A 25,137-nucleotide genomic window follows, 5' to 3' on the forward strand; every position below is an offset into this window, starting at 1 on the left:
TGTAAGTATTCAACGTGCATGTTGTAAGTTGATTGTAGTAATAAATCCAAGACAATCCAGTGTGAGCTGAAGAGATATTTAATGGGGCATCCACCTTCTGAAGATCAGCAGTGTAACTGAAACTAGCTGATCTTCAGAATATGGAATAGACAAACATATTCAAAGACATACAAGGCAAGTACATGAATCATTACAGGGAATATTCCAGGAAGGAACTAAAAGGTAGAATTCCAATAAGAATTCTGAATCAAATAACAATCTATCTTACTACTACACATTTCCTCCCTTTATATAAAAAACAAGAGAAATGCAATTACTTGAATAAAACAAAATCATCAAATTTCTTAGGTACACGTTTCTGTCTCTTAGAACCAACAGAAAAATTAACATGTGACTGACTTGAAGGAGAAATAAAAGCATCTGAAACATTTGAATCAAAAACTTCAGATTCAGAAACATCAGTTCCTATTCCTTTATCTAAGATAACAGAATCACTTGAAAAATCAGGATCAGATGAACAAGCAAAGTTTTTCTGAATAGAAGGATAAACGTTAGCAATTTTACTAATAGTCCACAAAGTTCCATTATCTAAAAGAACAGAAATTTTTCCAACTTTAAGAACAATAAAAATATCAGAAAACTTGGATTGACCTTTTTTTAACAAAAACAGGTAATTTGATTTTTACTTTATCACCTACATGTATGGTAGAATTCCTCGAAGGAACAACCTTGTTAGAAACATCTGAATTCTGTTTGGCTGATTTATAAATAGCATTCATATCTGTATAAGAATCAATATTTTTTGCCCAAGAAAGAGAAAGTTCTTGTAGTGGTTTCCTGCCTTTAAGCAAAAGAAAAGGTGAAGATTTTGTATTACAATGAGGAGTACATAAATATGACCAATCCAAATCAGCCACATGTGTTTTTACATCAGTGTGAGCTTTCATTGCCAATTGTATACCTTCAACTAGAGTTTTGTTAAATCTCTCTACAAGACCATTCATGTTGGGAGAATATAAAGCAGTCTTAATATGCTTAATATTAACTTTCTTAATAAAAGAATTAAAAATGTGTGAAGTAAATTGTGTTCCATTATCAGAGACAAGAATTGAAGGTAAACCTTCTCCTTTAAAAATGTCCTTAAGAAATCCAACCACAGAGATAGAATCAGTTTGTGTTAACCATTTATATTCAACCCACTTTGAGAAGTAATCTATATCTACAACAATATACAATTTTTGTGAAGAAATTCATTCATAAGGACCCAAGATGTCAATCCCTATTTTTTTCCAAGGAGTGTCAGGAATTTCAACTTTCACTAAATTGGAATGTTGAGGTTTCAGAACCTTGTCAGTATTGGCACACAAAGAACATTTTTTAACAAAATTAGTTATACAACTATCCATATAAGGCCACCAAAAGATATCTCTGACTTTTTTGATAGTACTAGATTGGCCTAAATGACCTAAATGAGCAATGGATATAATATTTTGTCTAAGGGCACTTGGAGGAACAAAACAGTCACCTTTGAAAATCAAATTATCATTAACCACACGTTCATCTTTAATTTTTCAAAAAAAGGCAAGATCTTTTGAAAGATTCTTCTCAAGTGGCTAACCATCCATAATATATTTACGAACCAAAGTAAGATCTTCATCTAAATCCATAGCTTTTGTCCACTCATCCTTTGAAATAAGATCTGACATGGAAAGAACAACATCATCCACAGAAGCCACAACACACTCATCAAAATATTCTGAATGATAAGTGAAATTTACCACAGATAATAACCGAGATAAACAATGTACTCTAGTATTTTGTGAGCCAGGAATATAAGCAATTTCAAAATTGTATTCATAAAGTTTAGCAAGAATCCGGACTAATCTGGCAGATGCTTTCCCTACACCATTGTAAGACAACAAGGAAATTAAGGGTTTATGATCTGTCCTGATTTTAAAAGATTTTCCCCACAGATAAGTTTTAAAGTGTTCAACTGCCAGGAACAACCGAAAGCTTCCCTTTCAATAGTCGAGTACTTAGACTCAGCTTGCGATAAAGGTCTTGATGCAAAAGCAATGGTAACCTCATTGTTAGCTTTGATTTGACTTGATACAGCACCAAGCCCAGTAGCACTTGCATCCACAGTAATTACATTAGGTGCAGAAGGAGAAAAAGGAGATAGAGGTTTACAGTCACCAATGGCAGATTTTATAGATGAAACAGCTTGAGAATGTTCATTAGTCCATAAAAACTTGCATCCTTTTTTAAGCAACAATCTTAAAGGTAGCACGATGTCAGAAAAATTTTGAACAAACCTAGAGTAATATTCACACAATGCTAAGAAGGATTTAAGTTGATCCTTGTCTTGAGGATTGTTCATATTTTTAATAGAGAAAAGAAGGTCTTTCTTTGGAAAAATACCTTTAGCCTTCCGGCTGCTGCTGCTTTTCCTTTGGCGTTCTCCTGACTCTAACGCTACCCCTCGCGACACCCGCTTCGCGGGTGCCGCTAGCCGGATTATCATCTCTGCTGGCCTAATCTTCAAAGAAAGTGGGAGACTTTGCTATTCTTTGCCGGATCTACCGACGGACTAGAGGCGGGACTGCGAGGACTAGACTGCCCAGCGCCGCTGATCGGCCGCAGCTGGTCCTCTTCCCGCCCCCTCCACTTCAAAATCTGAGCAGTGCCTGTGGTCAGTGGGACCCTCCTTCCGGCTGCTGCTGCTTTTCCTTTGGCGTTCTCCTGACTCTATCGCTACCCCTCGCGACACCCGCTTCGCGGGTGCCGCTCGCCGGATTATCATCTCTGCTGGCCTAATCTTCAAAGAAAGTGGGAGACTTTGCTATTCTTTGCCGGATCTACCGACGGACTAGAGGCGGGACTGCGAGGACCAGACTTCCCAGCGCCGCTGATCGGCCGCAGCTGGTCCTCTTCCCGCCCCCTCCACTTCAAAATCTGAGCAGTGCCTGTGGTCAGTGGGGCCCTCCTTCTGGCTGCTGCTGCTTTTCCTTTGGCGTTCTCCTGACTCTTGCGCTACCCCTCGCGACACCCGCTTCGCGGGTGCCGCTCGCCGGATTATCATCTCTGATGGCCTAATCTTCAAAGAAAATGGGAGACTTTGCTATTCTTTGCCGGATCTACCGACGGACTAGAGGCGGGACTGCGAGGACCAGACTGCCCAGCGCCGCTGATCGACCGCAGCTGGTCCTCTTCCCGCCCCCTCCACTTCAAAATCTGAGCAGTGCCTGTGGTCAGTGGGACCCTCCTTCCGGCTGCTGCTGCTTTTCCTTTGGCGTTCTCCTGACTCTAGCGCTACCCCTCGCGACACCCGCTTCGCGGGTGCCGCTCGCCGGATTATCATCTCTGCTGGCCTAATCTTCAAAGAAAGTGGGAGACTTTGCTACTCTTTGCCGGATCTACCGATGGACTTGAGGCGGGACTGCGAGGACCAGACTGCCCAGCGCCGCTGATAGGCCGCAGCTGGTCCTCTTCCCGCCCCCTCCACTACAAAATCTGAGCAGTGCCTGTGGTCAGTGGGACCCTCCTTCCGGCTACTGCTGCTTTTCCTTTGGCGTTCTCCTGACTCTAGCGCTACCCCTCGCGACACCCGCTTCGCGGGTGCCGCTCGCCAGATTATCATCTCTGCTGGCCTAATCTTCAAAGAAAGTGGGAGACTTTGCTATTCTTTGCCGGATCTACTGACGGACTTGAGGCGGGACTGCGAGGACCAGACTGCCCAGCGCAGCTGATAGGCGCAGCTGGTCCTCTTCCCGCCCCCTCCACTTCAAAATCTGAGCAGTGCCTGTGGTCAGTGGGACCCTCCTTCCGGCTGCTGCTGCTTTTCCTTTGGCGTTCTCCTGAATCTAGCGCTACCCCTCGCGACACCCGCTTCGCGGGTGCCGCTCGCCGGATTATCATCTCTGCTGGCCTAATCTTCAAAGAAAGTGGGAGACTTTGCTATTCTTTGCCGGATCTACCGACGGACTAGAGGCGGGACTGCGAGGACCAGACTGCCCAGCGCCGCTGATCGGCCGCAGCTGGTCCTCTTCCCGCCCCCTCCACTTCAAAATCTGAGCAGTGCCTGTGGTCAGTGGGACCCTCCTTCCGGCTGCTGCTGCTTTTCCTTTGGCGTTCTCCTGACTCTAGCGCTACCCCTCGCGACACCCGCTTCGCGGGTGCCGCTCGCTGGATTATCATCTCTGCTGGCCTAATCTTCAAAGAAAGTGGGAGACTTTGCTATTCTTTGCAGGATCTACCGACGGACTAGAGGCGGGACTGCGAGGACCAGACTGCCCAGCGCTGCTGATCGGCCGCAGCTGGTCCTCTTCCCGCCCCCTCCACTTCAAAATCTGAGCAGTGCCTGTGGTCAGTGGGACCCTCCTTCCGGCTGCTGCTGCTTTTCCTTTGGCGTTCTCCTGACTCTAGCGCTACCCCTCGCGACACCCGCTTCGCTGGTGCCGCTCGCCGGATTATCATCTCTGCTGGCCTTATCTTCAAAGAAAGTGGGAGACTTTGCTATTCTTTGCCGGATCTACCGACGGACTTGAGGTGGGACTGCGAGAACCAGATTGCCCAGCGCCGCTGATCGTCCGCAGCTGGTCCTCTTCCCGCCCCCTCCACTTCAAAATCTGAGCAGTGCCTGTGGTCAGTGGGACCCTCCTTCCGGCTGCTGCTGCTTTTCCTTTGGCATTCTCCTGACTCTAGCGCTACCCCTCGCGACACCCGCTTCGCGGGTGCCGCTCGCCGGATTATCATCTCTGCTTGCCTGATCTTCAAAGAAAGTGGGAGACTTTGCTATTCTTTGCCGGATCTACCGACGGACTAGAGGCGGGACTGCGAGGACCAGACTGCCTAGCGCCGCTGATCGGCCGCAGCTGGTCCTCTTCCCGCCCCCTCCACTTCAAAATCTGAGCAGTGCCTGTGGTCAGTGGGACCCTCCTTCCGGCTGCTGCTGCTTTTCCTTTGGCGTTCTCCTGACTCCAGCGCTACCCCTCGCGACACCCGCTTCGCGGGTGCCGCTCGCCGGATTATTATCTCTGCTGGCCTAATCTTCAAAGAAAGTGGGAGACTTTGCTATTCTTTGCCGGATCTACCGACGGACTAGAGGCGGGACTGCGAGGACCAGACTGCCCAGCGCTGCTGATCGGCCGCAGCTGGTCCTCTTCCCGCCCCCTCCACTTCAAAATCTCCTTGTATATTACAGACCACCAGCAACGCGCACGCGGGACGCGCACGGGACTTAGCCCGGGGCGAAGCCCGGGCAAAGGGCGGGCCCTCTGTGGCCCTCTGAGGCCTGTAGAGTCTGTTCTGGGCCACAGCTCCTGGTTGGTTTACTGACTATTTTTCTGTAATATTGGGTCTAGCAAGTGTGAGTATTTTTTAACCATTGTGTTATATTATTGCTGGACGCTACTATCTGACAACCGCTGATCCATAGTATATATTGTACTAGTCAGTCTTTGACCATTGTCCACAGGGATGTGTACCCGGGAAACACAAAGCAAGGCCGCGGCCAGCGCTTCCAAATTGACGGGCACACTGGATAATTTCATTGTGCGCACTAACACTCTAATCGATGAGGGAATTGCCCTCATGGAAAGAAGAGTGTCACGGGATCTTGAAGCTGCTAGGAGATCATCTCTAGGCCTTATAGCCTCTGTACCCACACCAATCAGAACCCAATGTACCCCCCTTCTGGACCCTTCCCAACTTATACCTGTAAACCTACCCATGCCTAACAGCCAAACTGTACCCAAGGATTCTACCCTTTTGCTGCCCCCCCAAGTAGTCCCCTCGACTTCCCTAGTAGTACTCCCGAAAGTTACTAAAGAACACGATACACTAACTGCACTTAGAGGTCTGAGGTAGGGCGCTATTCCCAAATCCTCCCATACATCTAATCAGGATAATACTGATCTAATGTTCATAGCGGACGAGGGAGGAATCCTTAGAGATCCAAGCGGCTTGTCATGTGGGTTAGAGGTGGAGATGGATGTAGTGGTTACTTTAGCAATCAGTGAAGACAAAGCTGAGGAGCGTTGTGTTTCTCATCCCCTACCCCTGGGCATCCCCGATGACACAGCCTCAACCCAAAGTCTGGAAAATTTCCTTGAAGATAGTAGCCAGGATGAACCCCCTGACGGGGATGAAGATAGGAAAGGTATTTTTATGAGCTCTATAGCCGAACTGATTACATCCCTCCTGTCCCCTTTGGAAACTAGACTAAAAGGCATTGAAGATCAATTGAAGGCCTTAAATCTAGAACTAAAAGCCAGACCAAAATCCATTGCTAAAAAGACAAATGGAGGGCAAGCACCGGTTGGTGATACACCAACTTTGTCCAACACACAAGTAGTAGGGAAAAACCCTGCCCCAAATGTACGCTCTTCCAAAACACCTCCAACCGAGGCTACTAAAAAAAATAGCTGTAACAAACCGCCTTCCACTATGACTAGCTCACTTCAAAAAGTGAATGGACCCATCATTGTTGCTCCCAATCCTCCCACCACTACCGACCCCAAACCGCCTCCAGCCCCTCCAGCAAGTATTAAAACACGCCGGAATATTAATCTGCCCCCTGATGCCCACCCCTATGTAATTGTTCTAACAGGAGTTCCAGAGCTCCCCCCTTCATCTTCAGAACCATTTTGGGCTCTTAAAAACAAAGTATGTTACTGGCTTGATAGAAACTATCCACTTCCGCCAAATACTCACAGTAATATGCTTATGCTGGAGAGAGCACCTTGGGTGGGTGAGAAGCCCAAAAACATTCAGGGTGACTGTATTGTTGTGACATTTGAGGACCCGAGCACAGTGGAATATATCTGTGCCGGATCCCCATGTGACATCAGTTCCCCTATTCTAGCCAAACCACTCTCCTATTTTTACATGCTTTCAGATCATCGTAGCAATAGATGGAGTTGGTTAAGAGCTCCAAACAACCCAAGAAGGGGGATGAGAGAAGAGTCTTTCCATGATCATAAAGTTAACTATTGGGATGGGGGCGAAGATAGAGGGTGGAGTACAGTGCGAAGAAGAGTAGGCAGGCACCCATATGGGGTTACTCAGTTTCAGGGGGATTGGATTGGTCATCAACAGTACCCCCCCCCCCCTCTACCTTGTTTCAATCGCTTCAGTACTCTAGAGGCAGTTGATTGACATCTAACCTATATTTCTGGATATAAGGCTACTATGGAGGAGGTTGGGTTATTACAGATAATCCCCACATGTGGAGAAAAACACTGAGGAGATTGTGGACAATGTACCCACTAGATCGTTAGAACTGGTCTGCACTCCCTCGCCCTCAACCTTTGTAACAGCCACAGTTTCTTCTTCCATTAAAATTATTTCCTGGAATATAGTGGGACTAAGGAAAAACCTTGAAAATCCAGAATGGAATGATTTTGTTGATAATTTCCATATTTGTATGTTTCAGGAAACGTGGTGCCTGACTCCTCAATATAAAAATGGGTACTCCTCTTACTTTGTCCCAGCAGTTTCTATAGGAAAAGGCCGCCCCTCTGGCGGCCTGCTCATTTGGGTAAAGGTGAATTTGAATTATACTGTTACCATACATAATACACAGTCAAGCGATATCCTGCATATCTCCCTGAAATGCCCAAATGGGAGTACTGTTCATCTGTTTAGTGTATATGCAAGAGGGTCCCGGGTGGATCAATTTCTCAAACGATTGAGCTACTAGATGTTAAATTGACTGAGCTTCCACCTAGGTCTAAAATTCTGCTGGGGGGTGATTTTAACTGTACATTCGAACCTTTAGAGCAGAGGTCTTCAAACTTTTGGATGCTGAGACCCCCCTGTCAACATTTTGAGGTGTAAGGACCCCCTCCTGACAAAAATCTCTAAACCTGTAGGCAGGGCTAGAGGAATTATGAGGCAGGTGAGGACCAAATTACGCGACAGGCTTGACTAAATTGTGTGGGAAGAAAATGTAAAAGATGCTATGTGATGCCATAGATTTTAGGATAGCATTGCTTCATTAACCCCTTCGATGCTGATGACGGAACGGTTCCGTCATCAGCGTCGGTTGAGCTGTGCTGATGACGGAACCGTTCCGTCATGACTCCGCCCGCGCAAGGCGGAGTCAGCATGGGCGGGGAATTCGCGCCGCACGGAAGCGGTTAAGAGGAGTGACTGCAGGGTGAGTGAGGTGGCGTATGAATTTGGGTGTGGATGCAAGTTTGGAATGGGACGAATTAATGTATGATTACTGATGGGCTTGTTTGAGTGAGTTGCATATTGAGCAGTGAGGGGGACAGGTGAGTGAAGTGTCACATGAGTGCAGGATGAGTAGTGTGCTTGTGTGACTGCAGGGTGAGGTAGCATACATTCATTGTGATCGCTGTGTGTACAGGGTTAGCATGAAAGTGAAGGGCGAGAATGAGTGAGTTGTCTGAATGCAGAGTGCATTCCCAGACACTTGAAGTAAATCAGCATGTTATGGACGGCGGCGTAGGGTTTCAGATCTCAGTTAAACTATTGCTATTTTGGCATTAATCAGGGATTGAGGTAGGAGGAAATAAATAATGTGCTGATCCTCCACCAAACTTCCAGTCCTATGGTTAGGGTTGCCAGCTCATTATTTTGATGGCCCAGACGCTACAAAAATAAGCTGTCACCTAAAGCCATATTTTTAGCACCTATCTATGCGTACTTCGAACAGCAAATATAAATAGAAACCACTTTTAATTGTGTTCTAAGGCTGCCTCATTGATCCATGACTGATAATTAAAGAGAACAAAGACAGAAAAGTCACATAACGAATGCATACATACTTTTTTATTTATAAGTCTATTTAGTGTCAAAAGGAGGTCTTTGCAGGCTTTTTAAACAAAACACAGCAGGCATTTTTCTTTTGGCAATCCTACTTTATATTCCTTTTCATGAAATGCATTCTCACACTACAGCAGTAAATGTAATATACAAATGTAAGGAATAGGCAGAGTTGGGACACTAGGGGTACTGGAACCAGGAAAAAAAACTAAGCCTCTGGAACCAGTTTACAAAGGCATGTAAATATGCAAATGGTCTTTAAAGACCTGTGAAAAACTCGGGCCTGCTGTAGATAAGACTCCATACACTGCCCCGCTGAGCCCAGTGGCGTAACAAAACTTGAGGGGGACGCTCTGGATTCTACCAGGAGCTCTCAAATGAGAGTACCCCCCTTGTAACTCAGCCCCCCCACACCGCCGGGGGCTGCGGGGCCTGTGTTATGCCACTGTACCACCATCCTGCAGGCCTGTGCCTCCAGCTGGGTGGGGCCTCCAGGGTATCTCTGCCTCCATCTTGCAGATCTCTGCCTCCAGTGGGGCTTCAGCTGGGTGGGACCTCCAGGGTGTCTGGGCCTGCTTCCAACTAGAGTTTATTTCCACTGAGAGTGTTCCCAGCTGACTCCAGGCAGTGCTTCTGTGTCACACAGATGCCCTCAGAAGATGCACTCACCCCCAGGGAGTCTCACTGAAGTCCAAAGCACCTGTGCCAGTCGGTGCCAATGTCCCTCTCTCCATCACCTTCTCTGGTTCTTTCCAGATGGACTCAGTTCTATACCCTGGTAGTAGGACAGGCTTGTTGTGCTAGGGCACAGCTTGGGCTGCCATTGCTGCGAAGGAGAGTGCCCGAAGCCAGTGCCAGCACACTGGCAATAGAGGCTTGTGCATACACTGCAATAGAGTCTTGTGTGTGCCACCATCTCTTCAAGAACGGGCAAAGGGCCACATTATGACACAATGAATTGCCAATTAAGTTTTGATAAAGAGGGTGAATGAAGCAAGTTCAACTCCACCAATGACTGGGTGCATGACCCTAGCATGCATAGTGAGTCCCCTGCACTGGTGTATCACAGCAGGTTCGGACTACCAGCCAAGGGCTTCAAAACCCACCTTAAAAACCTTTAAAAAAGTAGTATCTTTCAACTCCAAAATGTAGGAAAATCACCATTGCTGAGAAAGTGACAACTGAAGTGCGCATTCGTGAGTGAAGTACATGTGACTCAGACAGCAGGTACTTTCTTCGCAGATTAGGCTATGATTGATATTGTGCTGAAGAAAATTTTGATCAGACCTCCGCAAAAGCCACAAGGAGCAAAAGTTGTGAAAAAGCTGAAAATTGCTTAATGTTGACATTTAGGCACAGCAAAAGTGAAAATGCGTCCAAATCATTCAAGACGCCCAAGTGGAGCTGTGCAAATCCTTACTGTCCTGGACCAGGTTTTCCAAAGCGCAAAGGTGCCAGAACAAAGCTGCATGTGGCACAGATCGCATTCCTGGCATTAATGCGAGTCAAAGGGATTAAAAAATTAGAAATAATGAAATTGCAGAAAACAAAATACTTAATGGTGATACAAATAGGTTTCCACTGATAAAAAAATAAATAAGAATTAGCATATAAACTTTAGAAAGGCAATGGAACCACAGCATTCCAGAAAACACTCTGCTGGGAGATGAATTAAATTCAAGTTATACAGCAGTCAACGACTAATAAGGCATGAGAACGAGCAGCATATTAAGTACAAGTTACAGTTGAATACATTTATGCGCATTCAGTTCTTTGTTAGACAAGATATATTATACTGGTGATGTTCGGCCTCGAGATCATACCTGGATTGTACGAGATGTGTTCTACCAGAGATTGGCAGCCACATAATCCTTGCTTATTCACAGGTCATCAATGTAAGAATTGTGGGATGGATACTTTCTTCCTGCATATTCAGTTTTTAATCTCAGTATTTAGGATGCGCAGTCAACAATCTGTCACTAGGGGTGTGTCGTCTCAGTGTTGTTCCGGATGCAGATCAAAATAGGTTCCTTAAACTAAAACAAAATGCTATTCTTCGACCATATTCAGGCTATACTTAAATGATTTACTGGCATGTATCTATTTACTTTCTTCTTTGCACAGTATTTCTTCGAAGTCTCCTCCGTTAAGTTTCATGTTCGTTTTGATTGGCCTGCAAAAAAATGGCTAACTAAAGGTGAATTAGCGACCTTGCATCTAAATCTGCTCTTTTAACCCGACTAGTGGTTGCTTTATATTTTTTCCGACATTTGGTCAACGAGGACAGTGGGTACAGTAGTAGATGAGAGATGTGGAACTGCAGTTGAAAAACGGTTTAAGGTTGTTGGTGGAGTGTCCTGTTCAGCCTGAGGAGGTCGGGGGTAAAGTGTCACCATTGTTTGTCAGGATGGAGAAGCTGCACGCGCGGATTTGCACTTCGCCCGGTACTCAGACATTACCCCACACCGAGGCGTCCGGCATTAGCATGAGAATGCAGCCGGTTTGGGTTTCTGGTGCCCGGGCATTCACTGGACTGTGCTGAGCGGACCCCCTGGAACTTGCCCCCCCCACATGGGGGCTGCGGGGGCCTGTGTTACGCCACTGACTGAGCCCCCAGCAGCTCGAGTTGCACTGCAGCAACCCGGGCTGAGACACAGGACGGGGGAAGAGGGAGGGCTAAAGCCCTTGAGCCTTGGCAGAATAGTGAATGGGAAGGCGCGACCCCCTTTGCATCGCTCCACGGCCCCCCTGGGGGTCGCGCCCCACAGTTTGAAGACCCCTGCTTTAGAGGATGAGGATGTTTTGGGTTTAAATTCTGAAGACTGGAGACAGGCCATTCCACTTTTAACGTTGCCCCCTATTAAGAAGTGGACCGCCAGAGCAATACAGTTAAATGCATTAGTACTGGACCATAATTTACGGGCACTAAATGGTCGGACTACCTCTGATCGTGAAGGGGCAATGACCTATAATAGGATAAGTTGCCCATCGCGTATTGATTATATCTTTTTAGATGTTCACTCTTGGGCTAGTCTAAAAGATATGGAAGTCAAGCAGTCCTCCGATAGTGATCATAACCCACTCTGTATGGAAATTAGTTGGGGACACGGGCTCAGTAACAAAGGGGGTCCTGAAATGGTTACAAAGGATGTCCTCCCCTCTAATTGCAATCGGAAACTGAGGTGGGATGTGGTAAAACTTGAAGAGGGAAAAATCGATAACATTAGGGATCTAGTTAAAGCAGAAATCTCCAGCCTTGCAGCGATGGAAAGGGGAGAGGTTCCCTATATGGGGCAAAAACTACTGGGTCAGTATAAAACCTTTACTGATAAAATAGGAGCAAACTTCCTTAAAACCCCCCAAAGGAACACCGTGGTGGCCAACAGATTGCCAAAAGAGAACCGTGGTTTCCTGCTGAGTGTAGAGCCAAGAGAAAAGCCATTGGCCTAGCAATAAAATTAAAGGATCCAATGGCAGTAAAATTAGCTAGAAAAGCGTATCGGGGCTCCATTGCTTTAGCAAAGAAAAATTGGGAGGAAGAGCATTGGCAGTAGTTCAAAATTGCTGCCAGTGGAAAAACTCCATTATATTTTGGAAACTGATCAATATGCTAGACCGGAGGGGTGTTGACCCTATTTTAAATCACATAACTGACCAGCAATGGCACGCTCATTTTTTAAAATTATATAGTAATGTTGCTGATCCAACTCCCATCTCTCCACCAATAGAGAGTGGTAAAACTATCTCTGGCCAGGAATTGATGGATAATGGAATAATATTCTCCCAGCAAGAAGTCAAGGCTGCGATCCTAAAGATACTGCCAGGCAAAGCGGCCGGTCCGGATGGCCTGCCCGGAGATCTTTTACTACATGATCCCTTAATCTGGGCAAAGTATATAGCCAGTTTAATGACTCTTATTCAGCTAGGCCACCCCGTCCTGGAATCATTGAAAGGGGCAGAGGTGATTACAATCTTCAAGAAAGGAGACAGAGAGGAACCTGCCAACTGCAAACCAATTAGTCTGATCGACACTATCCAAAAGGTAGTTGGCAGGGTCATTATAAACCGAGTGGAGACTTGGTTAATGGATAATGATATTCTTACCCATTTCCAGGCCGGTTTTAGGCGGAATGTTGGTGCTATGGACCAAGTCTTCCGGTTTTGTGCCGTTTATTGGAAGTCAGTATCGATCATTAAGGGCTGTTTGTGTCTGGCTTTCATAGATTTGAAAACGGCATTTGATGTCATCCCTCGTGCCAAGCTATGGGAGATTTTGCAAGCCATGGGGTTTCCATGTCTCCTACTCCAATTCGTTATTAAATTGCACGAGAACAATTATGCAAGAATACGTTGGGGCAGTCAGGGTCAACTGACAGAGAGGGTACCAGTCAGCAGGGGGGTACGGCAAGGATGTGTGATGGCGCCGACACTATTCTCCCTCTTTATAAATGGGGTGGTGGACCATTTGAGGGAGGACCCGGCAGATGCCCCAGTCCTTGCCGGGGAGAAAACTCCAACACTCCTTTTTGCTGACGATACCCTCTTGATGTCCAAAACCCCCAAGGGTCTTCAAAAGCTGCTTGACTGCTTTACCCTATTTTGCAATGACCGTGGGTTAACGGTCAACACCCTGAAGACAAAGTTAATGGTCCTATCCTCCAGCAGAAAGATCAGGAAGGTTCATGTTACTTTGCGTGGATCCACCTTAGAGGTTGTGAATGAGTTTGACTACCTCGGGGTGAGATTGTCCAATCGTATGACCAGGGACTTCCACATTTCCAAAATGGTATTAAATTTAAAAAGGGTGTCCGGTGCAATAATAAAGAACCAGCGTCTCTCCTTAAGTAGACCGGTAGCCCCATCCCTAATAGTTTATGAGCGGAAGGCTTTATCTTTGGCTGTTTATGGCGCCAAACTATGGGGTGCAGAAAATATTAGGCCACTGGTAACTGCTGAAAACAAGTTTATCAGAGATTTAGTCTCACTTCCGGCTTCTGCCCCCTTGTTACCCCTATTTTTTGATATGGGCAAAAAATCAATCTCGGATAAAGTTCGACTAAGGCCGCTGTTATTTTGGGTGCGCCTTAGAAGAACCGAGGAACTAGCTGGGTACGCTTGAGTGCTGGATGAGCTAATAACTCTAAATGTTTCTAATCAAATAAAATGGCTTAACAACCTCAAGAAATTAGTAGTGTCAATAGGTCTGGGGGAGTCGTGGGCGACACAAGTCCCTCCCCCAAAACAAATTGTAAAGAAATTATATTGGGACTGGTTTGAGGCCATGATTAACAACAGCTCAAACTTGGGTACTTTAACAATGAACTTCCTTGCTCATAAACCATCCATGAAGTTGGAACTATTTTTGGATTTTATCCAAGTAGCCAGTCACAGAACTCTATTCCTGAAATTAAGGTATGGCACCCTGCCACTTAAAAGTTTTTTGGAAAGATGGAAATCTAAGGGGGGAATCGAATTAAAATGTCCAGGTTGCCAATGTCCTGAGGAAACTCATGCCCATTTTTTATTTGCTTGCCCAGCATATAAATTTGCTAGAGCCAAATGGTTGAAACCTGTATGTAGGGAGTTGGGTGTAAAAGATCATAGGTCAGCCCTACGTATTATTACAACTAATACGGCCTCTATGTACATTGTTTGTGGGGTGGCCAAATACCTGGGGGGCGCTTGGTTAATACGCTCCAGACAGTTGGGCAATGTATAAATCTGGGAAAGGGGAAGACATTGTTTTAAACATTGTTTTTACTTTTGGTTTTATGAGATGTAATTGTAGTACTTTGGATTAATTGTCTTTTATATATTTGTATGTTGTACTTTTATGATGAATTTTCGTCGAATAAAGTATTACAGTTACAGTTACCTTTAGCATTGATCATGTGTCCAAGTTACTCAACCTCAGATGAAAAAAATGTGCATTTATCCAAACGAATTGTCATCCCCTTATTATCTAAAATGGATAAAACTTTATCAAGAATCTCCTGATATTTTCCCACAGAGTTTGAAAAAACTAAAATTCTATCCTGAAAAGCAACTACATTCTCAGTGTCTTTGAACAAGCAATTCATTAACTTCTGAAACACTGAAGCAGCAGGCGAAAGCCCAAAAGGAATCCTAATATATCTAAAAGTACCATCAGGCGTGATAAAAGTAGTAATATCCCTAGAATCTTCAGTTAGTTCCCCCTGATGATAAGCGGACTTGAGATCTATGGTGCAAAAAATATTTGCACCATCAAGTTTTGCTAACAAATCCTGTATTTTGGGCAAAGGGTGACATTCCATGACAATTTGTTTATTCACAGACCTCAAATCCGTGCACATCCTAAGTTCGCCATTCCGTTTTATAACTAAAACTATGGGAGAAATCCATTCTGATGCATTAACAGGTTCAATAACCCCTTCTACACATAACTTTTTAATCATCTCAGACAATTCATTCCTAACAGATAATGGAACGTTTCTTAACTTATGCTTAGAAGGGACCGCATCTTTTTTTTAAACTATTTTATGTGAAAAACCTTTAACTTTTCCAAGTTCTTTTTTTAAAGCATTTTTATGCTAGTCAATAATATTCTGCAAAATAGAATCATCAATTTTGCAATCATCCTTAACAGATCTTAAATCTTCAACAAAACAGACTTGATTTTTTGCATTTGGGCGTAAAGTAATATCAAATGTTCCTTGATGTTTCCAACCTAAAACTTGTAAACCATCAACAGCCACATAAACCTTTCCACAAATGTTTTTTTTGTTTAAATTTGAAATCAGAAATGAAATAACCCAACAAATTTAATTTCTTTACCACCAAAACCAAAAACTCGAATGTCATTGGGTTTAAAAGTTTTATTTACCCAAGACTTGTAAAAGAAAGAATCTGAAATAATTGTATAGGGAGAGCCGTAATCAGCCATGACCTCTATATCTTTGCCTTCAACAGAAATAATACACATATGAGGAATGTAAGGTTCAGAATCAATGTCCTCATCATTGTGAGAAACTTGACCTAATCGATGAACCTCTGTAATAGCGAGAATTTCATTCTCAAAGTTAGGTTCTGTAGGTATTTCTTCTTCAATATTTATGTCAGAAATAACAGATACTCTTTTATTAGATACACAATAAGTACCAAAATGGCCAATTTTCTTACACTTAAAACATTTTTTACCCCTGGCAGGACATTGTTTAAATTGGAAAGAATGTGTCTTTGACTCACAACGATTACAGAACAGTTTTCCCATACTAGAATATTGCTTAAAATTATTTTGAACACTCTTAGTAAAAAATGTATTCCTGACATTAACTTGAGACTTGACATTAGAATCTTTTAAGTTAACTGCAGCAACACCAGTAGTAACCTTATCAACATTTATGGTGTTAAATGAAATAATGGAACGTTCCTCACTTTTTGCAATTTTAATATTTTCTTGCAAAGTAGGATTATGTTGTCTAAGCAGTTGCTCTTGAATTTTCTTGTTAGGACAACGAATAATTATTTGATCACGAACATATTTGTCAACCTGATCCCCAAAATCACATTCAGCCGCTAATACTCTAAGACATTCAACATAAGTATCAATTGGCTCATTAATAAGTTGATGTCTTGTACAAAATTATATCTTTCCATAACAATGTGAGGTTGTTCAGTAAATCTTTTTTTAAGCCTATCAATTGCCTCTGAAAAACAACCATAATCGCCACTATCCATTCCAGAAGGAGTGGGGGAAGGTGGTAAGTGTATAAAAACATCCTCAGCATGACCCCCTAAAGTATTTAATAAAATGGCTTTTTTCTTGAAGGACTACATTTATCACCATCAATAGCTAAAAGATAGTTATTAAATTGCCTATACCATTTTTCCCATTTCATGCTAGGCTGATTTGGTCCAGAATAAAAAGGGGCTGGAGGAGTGCCACATATTGTACTCATACCGTCTGAAAATAAATATGTCAAAGGAAATGAAGAAATAGTACTTAGAATACTCGAAAGGCACAACCCACACATAAAACAATAAATACAAATAATTACCATAATCAAAGAAAAACCCTTTTAAAATTGCCTGTGAAGAAAATACGGAATCGTGAGTAAGTTGCCAAAGTCACTACATGAAACATAAAATGGCCGCAAATGCGTGATGACCAAACACAATGTGATGACGCCGTAGGGGTTTCGAATGAACGTGGAGAAGTGTTCCAATGACAAATACAAAAAAACTCGTGGATGGAAGGTGAGTTCTTAGTCCAAAATAAACAGCTCAGGTTTCCGTTAGTGTGTTAGACGATTAATGCCTCATTGCATTGGCAAAAAGTTCCCCACAAGGACAACTGTGAACCAGAATCACAAGCATGCCCAAATCGCTGCTGTGACGTACCGCTTACTGCAATGACGGTTTCCTTGCAAATAAAACAGCAAGTTCTCCAGCCAGATAATATTCTTGTTGATCTCTGCCCAAAGCTCAACCAGCATACAAAATGGATAAACGTGGAAAAGAACTGCTTCTCACGTCGAAATGTCAATCTTTCTGACGATGAGATCCAAACAAAATATAACTCCAATTTCTTCGCAAAAATAATTATGTGAAGCTGAAGAAATTAAGGTAAATCCGAAAGCCTTACAAACATGTAGAGTACACCGCAGGGAAGATCGTTTCCAATAAACCACCATAAAATGATGACAAAATACTTGACAAATATTCCTTGGATGAGAAAATAAATAAAGCTTCCCAAATTGATCTGTGGATGCTCCAAAACAAAAGAAAAACAATCCCAAAACTTCGCCAATAATGTTGTAGGTTGATTGTAGTAATAAATCCAAGACAAAGAATGGCAATAAAGAAAATATTCCTCCCAAAACAGCTCCAACACCTCCTGTCACTATTAGCAGTGGTCCCCCAGGTGGTGGGAGCAACCCCCGGAATTTTGGTGGGTTTACTTTCGGAGCACAGGTGGACTCTGGCCTATCCAGGTCCCCTACCACAGATACTCTTGTCTATGAGAATGGCATGCGGTTTGCCAATTTCACTGCTTGCCCAAATACTTTGAGCAAGTACAGACAGGAGCCCCTCATCAATGGTTTGAAAGTTGAGGCCTTTAGAGACACAGGGACTAGCATCACCATGGTGGCTGAATGTCTAGTCCCCTCAAGGCAACTTTTACCTGGTGCCACATACCAGGTGACAAACATTGGTGGCATAGAAACCAATCATCCCATGGCAGTGGTAAGTCTCAGCTGGGGAGGTGTGCTTGGCCCAAAGAGAGTGTCAGTGCCACCAAACTTGCCTGTATACTGTCTACTAGGAAAGGATTTGGAAATCTCAGCCTGGGCTGAGGTTGAACAGGAAATCCATTCTAAAATGGTAAATGCCACTGGAAAGGTTAGTGGGGCTGTGAAGGCTACAGCCCCAATCCAAGATGTCCTTCCTGAAAAGGTTGGTAGGGCTGAGCAACTCTCAGCCCCATCTTTAGCTAACTCTCTTCCTGAAATATTAGCAGGGCTGTCATGGTAACAGCCCATACCCAAACTGAGTCTCCTCCTGAAAAGGTTGGTGGGGCTGTGATGGCCACAGCCCAAACTCAAACTGATACCTGTGTTGTGAAGCCTGAAATGATGGATCACTCCACACAAACAGAGAGCATGGAGGAAGAAGAGAAATCTCCCCCTCACCAGACATTAGGAAAGGATCAGCTTCCTCAGGGAGCTAATCTTACCCCTGATGAAGGAACTGTCCCAGAGGTTGTTAGGCCTGGCCTGACAGAGCCTCTGATGGCAGTGGACCCTTCTCAGGTGGGACCCAGTCTGGAGCAGGTAACCTGCCCCTCTCTGCCTTGCCTTAGTCAGCCCAGGGCTGCAGAGGACAAGAAGGACAGTGAGCCCCAAAGGGCCCCCTGTCAAATAAAGCACCCCCATCAGCAGATTAGGGGCACCGATACTAGTAGCCTTAGTAAGGTGAAAACTTTAAAAACTCCTGAGGGAGCCCCCTTAAAATTAGTTAGGGACCTCCCACAGATGGATTCTGTTGGGCACAGCCAAACCTGGGACCCAAAGGGCCCAAACCTGAACTGTCCTTCCAGTAAGCCAACAGAAGGGACCCAGCCTCCAGCTTTAGGTAGCCAGAGGTTGACCCCGAGAGCACAGTGCAACTCAGTTGATGAAAGAGAGGCATACATGGTGGAAGATAATTGGAGGAACCTGAGCCCTAAATTAGTGGAGCCTCACTTCAATACTCCATATCAACACCAGCCTTTTACTTTGCAAAGACACACCCAAGGTAGTGATTCCCTGTGATGAAGACCCTCTAATACCCCAAGGGTGAGGGATTGCTTAGTGGACCATGAGACAGGGGGTAACCATGCTAGTGCAGGTACTTCCTTATATGGCCACTCAGGCAATATAGGCTTACCTGGTCAAGGATAGCCTTATCTCCTTTCGTTTGGGGGGGTTATGTAGGAAGGTGGACTCCTGACTATGGCTACCCCAGATTTTTTGCCTGGTGTTTAGCTGGTTTTCGACTTAGTTGGCCTGGTTCCCTGCTAATCAGGGCCCCAGGTTCTCTGCTCACTCCTTAAAATGGACTCCATGCACCCTAGGTGCATAACCAAATTGGTACTGGACACCTTGTCAGCCCCTAAATAGTACACTATAGGTGCCAAGGGCATAGGTGCATCCAAGGCCTACCAGGGGCTGCAGCATAAGCTTTTACCACCCCTGGCTGGTTCTTAAATTGAAACAACTGGCTGATCCCTCAGCTGGGGCAAGTTGGTGTAATCACCTCTTGCTGAGATATACTATACCTATATCTAAACCTATATCTGGACACATATAAACCTATAAGTCACTCCTATGGCAGGTCTTATCAATCCTGGGGCAGAGTGTGTGGTTTAAGGTAAGATGGTGCTTGGGCATGAGCTGCACCTGTCTGCAGCTGTCGGGAACAACTCCCTAAGCTGTTCCGGGATAATGCCATACCATATACTCTTAAGTGCATTATTATCCATCGCGGTTATGTGCTAACTTTGGTTTGGCTTTATCAAAACATGTCGTATAAGGTGTCATACGATTTGGAATACTGTCCCCTCGACAGTCCTGTAGACGGGGATAGCATTCCACCCTTCTAGAGGGAGAAGACATGTTACTTTACTGAAACGCGGTTGATTTCTAAAAGAGCCTCAGCATCACAAAATGGATGCTGCTGCCACCGACACAAGTCTGACCTCCTGCTGCTGACCGAAACTTGTCAGAGGAGGCCTGGACAAAGGCTTTCCTGTAGCAGGGAGGTGCTACACCTCCCCAGACAGGAGATAGTGTATTGGGGCAGGATGGGTTGAATGAAGCCAGACAGTGCCTGGGGCGCACAAGGCTTCCCCTTGCATAATCCGGTCAAACTGGTTCTGGGGCACACCAGCCCCTGTCCCAGCACGACCCTGGACAAGGGAAAGGGGTGTAGCCACCCCCTTCCTGGGTCCCACCCATAGGAGGGACCTAGCAGGTAATCCAGCCCCCTATATTGGTATAAGAAATGGGAGCAGTGCCAAAGTACTCACATTATCCTGACTGAAACTTATGAAACGAAACTCTGGACCCTTCGACATCCTACTCGACGTAGAAGACTGAAGAATCTCCCCACTTTGAATGAAAAATCAGGCTAAAGGCTATTGTAGCTATTACACTGTATACATCTTAACCTGCAGCATGAAAGTATACAACAAGAGATAACTGAGGCAAAAATGTGCATGTATGTTACTTTTGTTACCCAAGAAAAACAAAAAACCTCTAAAGACCATACATTTTGAGCCATCTGCCAAGCCAAATAAAAGTTCACACATAGCTGTGCCACATTTCTGGGCTAGCATTGCCTTCCTTGCAATGTACAGGATGGGAAGTTTGCACTGTCGAACCCCCTTTAGATGGGGATGAACGAGAAGCTAAAATATCTTGGCACACTGAACACCAGCACTAGGGTGCATATTTATAATATTTTGGCTAGGGCAGCACTACAAGCCTTCTAGTTGCACTGCCCTATGGCAAAATAAAAGGGCAGGAATATGCTGTAACACAAGCACCCTTCCACCCACAGCAACACCCATGGAACGCCACTTCCATGCAGGATCCAGATTTACATGGCCAAGAAAAGTCACACAGGGTGGCTTTGCATGGGCTTGTAAATATGGCCTGTCAAACTGCGCCTCAGGAGTGTCATAAAAGTGACGATTGGGTGGCACAAAAGTGCTACAGGGGCATTGTAAATATGCCCTATAGTTGGTTAGTATATTTAGTGGTACATTTAGTAGTACTATGAAAACTGACAATAAATTGGAATATGTGAACAACCATGATGATTCTTGGCAGAACATTAATGTTTGAGCTGCACCTAGTAAGTTATCACAGCAAGGCAACCCTTTAGTGCAAATATTTCATTATGGTTCCCCAAAACAATATATGTATTTGACTGGTACAGAGGTGGCAATGAATACCTATTGGCTGCCAAAATAGGTTTGTTTTATTTATTCCAGTTAACATCACTGTCAGAACAACATTACTTTGCATTTATATCAGAAACTGTTGGCCATCCCTGAGAATACTTTTCAACGTAACTGATTTGGCGTGAAGGCAGTGGAGACTCCAGTCTACCTTTACTGACGGCACTACAAAATAACAAAGTGATGGAAAAAGTGGAACAAAAGTATCAAGCTCTGTAATGAAATAACGTGATCTAAGCAGGCTGCAGAAATGTTGGGATTGGCTACTGCATGGTAAAGGGATTTAATTAGGCCTTCAAGAGGCATCGTGCATTACCATACATACACAAGCTACCTGGAAGTGGGACATTCTTCAACTTGTTAGGTGTGTATAGTGGTATGGTCTAAACACTAAAATTTTAAAGCATAGAGGCTGCACTGAAGCCTGAGGCTTTAAATATGTTGCCCAGGTCCACGCAATATTCATGTTTGTGGTCATTACAGGGCATAGGTGGCCTCTCGAAGTAGTTATAAGTACAATGAGCATAGGAAAGGGGGAACACAATGGACATCCTGTACAGAAGGACAACGCTCATCACCGTATGTGCAGTAAAGCAATAGCTTCAGCGAGACCGAGAGGCATATTTAGTAGAGTGGCACATTTAGTAGAAAATGACGTAGAGCGCTGCTGTAAGCCATCAGAATTATTTTAGAAAAGGTAATAATAACGTCGAGTCAGCTGTTATTATTTTGATTATGTGCTCATGGGAGCATGTTCTGCAACAGTATGAGGCTCTCAGTATATGTGTGTGTATATAGAGGGCTGTAGGTGACATTTCAGTAGTGTGTAATACACATCCCACTATTCAGAGCTTATTTACTCAAAAAGACCACTAGCTGAAGACTTTATACAATTTTGGCTCTCTTTATTGAATGGAGGCATACACCTTCATCGTAGAGTTGGTAAACAAAATAGTGTTGATAAGGCAGATTTATCGATGCATCACAGTGCCCCATGGAAAATTGTCATTAAGGCCTTTTTGGTGGGTTGCCAGGCGGTATACCCACCTCTGTTCTTTTTCGAACAGGGATTCATTTAGTCTGGTACCAGCCTGTAGCTGCTCTACCACTGTCCACCTAACATCATTTGTAGTGTGATTGGCCTCGATGTAGTGGGTTGTAAGTTTAGTAGTGTTCTTTTTGCACCTAATATTACTACGGTGCTCGCAAATTCTCAGCTTTATGCGCCGTGTCGTCATTCCTATGTAACGTAAGCCACAAGGGCATGTGATGAGGTAAAGTACGTTACAGGAATTACAATTAGTGTGTTGACTTAAATGCCAAGTTTTTCCTGGTTCAAGAGTCAGAGTTTTACTTGAGGATGTCAAGTGACAGACACTGCACCCTCCACAGGAATGGTGACCCAGTACCGGGGGAAGACCCCAGGCATTAAGTACGGTGCTCTGTGTAGGTACTGGGTGTGTGGAAGGTCGAGTATGTACTAGCGTGTCTCTTAGGCTTCTCGCTCTCCGGTAGGAGAATAGGGGTTTGGTCCAGTTGTGATTGTTGCTCGTAAGAATTGACCAGTGCCTGTTTATGCATTTACTGACGCTAGTAGAAAAGCAATTATAAGTTGTTACACACGTCAGGGGAATCACCTCTTCAGGGCGTCTTGGATTGTCCTCAATCAAAACATCCCTTGGTTGGTTTTTTGCTCGTTTACAGCTTTTTGCCAGGATTTGTTTCGGATAACCTTGTGTTTCAAGTTTCTGGGTCAATTCTCCTGATTGACTCTTGAAATCTTTCATCTCGCTACAATTCCTTCTCAGGCGTAAATACTGCCCATATGGAAGGTTCTCTCCTAATGTGCGTGGGTGGAAACTGGTAAAGTGTAAGAGATTATTTTTGGAAGTGGGTTTTTGATAATTCTTGGTTTGTAACCGATTGCCTTGTCTGGAGATGGTGATGTCAAGAAAAATCATTTCACTAGGGTGGTAGTTAGAAGTGAACCTGAGGTGTTCATTACAGGTGTTGATCCACGTCAGGAATTCCTTAAGCCTTGGTTCCGGGCCACTCCAAATGACTAACACCTCGTCAAAGTAACGACGCCAAAACGTCACATTGACGGTGAATGGATTAGAGTCATGGAGGATGTACTTGCTCTCAAAATCATGGACATAAAGTCCAGCCACGCTAGGGGCAAAAGTACTCCCCATCGAGGTTCCGGTGGCTTGTAAGTACAGATCTGTTTCGTATCTGAAGAAATTTCTTTTGAGGGCTAAAGTAGCGCAATCAACTATAAAGGAAGGCGTGGTCTTGTGTGTCCATACCGAGTTAATAAGAGAGTCTCTGATGACCCTGATGGTGTCATCCTGCAGGATGCATGTATATAAACTCTCTATGTCTAGAGAGATCAGGTAAACAGGTCCATCTGGCAACACTACCTCTTTCAGCATGGCCAATAGGCTCTTAGTGTCCCTCAGATAGGTGTTAGTCTGTTGAACGAGTGGTTTCAAAAAGAAATCACAATACTGGGACAGGGGCTCCAGCAAAGATCCAATCCCGGAAACGATAGGTCGTCCCGGTGGTGGTAGTTTGTTTTTATGGGTCTTTGGTAGAATGTAAAAGTATGGTATAATACCTTCTGATTTGGTCAAAAAATCGGCCTCATGTTTAGAGATGTAGTCGTTATGTTCGGCCTTTGACACCAATTCAAGGATTTCATCCCGTAGGGCCTCTGTAGGGTCCACATCTAGGAGAATATAGTTGGTTCTCTCACTTAAGAGGCGTCGGCATTCGGTGTCATAGGCCGCAGCGTCAAGTATCACAATCCCTCCCCCCTTGTCCGCTGGTTTAATTACGATCGAGGGATTTTGTTGTAATTGTTGTAACGCTTGAAATTCAGTTGCCTTCATATTTTTGAAGGGGGTAGGTTCCTGTAGTTGTTCAACCTCATTGAATACTGCCTGTTCAAAGGCTAAGAGCTCTGGGGGTACCATGTGAGTGGGTGGAGTGAACGTAGATCTGGAGCGAAACCCAGTATCATCAGTAGTAGTTTGTGATTCTTCTACTATTCTGTTCTCAAAGAAACACTTTAGGCGTAGCTTTCGAAAAAATTTGGATAGCTCACAGTGGAGTTTGAAGCGGTCCAGGCGTGCAGTGGGAATAAATCCTAGACCTTTCTCCAATACTGCTTTTCTTCAGGATTAAGAGTCACAGTTGATAAATTTACAATTAGGCTCTCAGGTTGCTTGGGCCTGGGCGTTGTTCGGTTGTCTTGCTGCGGTTATTGTCTCCCACTGCTTTGTTGTTGGTCCAACGAACCTGATTGCCCCCTCTTCTTTTGCCCCTGTTCCTTCTGCCCTGGCCTAAAAAAGGCTGTTGGTACATATTTTGGGGGAATTGAGGGTATGCCATATGAGGTGGGTTCCATCCCATCATAGGTGGAAAAAGTGATTGTTGAAAAGGTGGTGGGAAGTTACCCTGTTGTGAGAACGGGTACCATGATTGTGTGTTATATGCTCTTCTTGGTCTCCCCCTGCCCCTTTGTCGATTACTGTAACTGTCGGTACTAGAGCCACTGCTGATGGAATCACTGTCACCACTATCTGTTTCATTAGGGTTGCGACTCGATGGTGTGTACTCAGCGCTCGAGTAAGGGTATACCTTTGTGTATGACCATCGTTTCAAGTCTTTCTGCAATTTTTGTGTTTTAGATTGGGCTAGATTTTCTTTATATTCTGTCACTTCTTTATTCAATTCGTCCAAATTTCTCTTATATCCAGTCAGTGTGGTCTTGAAATGTTTTTCAGTCACCTGAATTTCTACAAGGAGTGCTTCTGAGAGTCTCACCCACAGCAACACCCATGAAATATCCC

General features: G+C 44.5%; 1 protein-coding gene across 3 annotated transcripts in view; it reads right to left on the reverse strand.

Moving 5' to 3' along the window:
- Nucleotides 1–25,137, reverse strand: part of FLI1 (Fli-1 proto-oncogene, ETS transcription factor) — a 1,144,904-nt gene that overhangs the window by 218,097 nt on the left and 901,670 nt on the right. The gene's annotated exons all lie outside the window — the stretch shown is intronic.

This window comes from Lissotriton vulgaris, chromosome 2_1 (assembly GCF_964263255.1).
Source record: "Lissotriton vulgaris chromosome 2_1, aLisVul1.2, whole genome shotgun sequence".
In the NCBI taxonomy this organism is placed as follows: Eukaryota; Metazoa; Chordata; class Amphibia; order Caudata; family Salamandridae; genus Lissotriton; species Lissotriton vulgaris.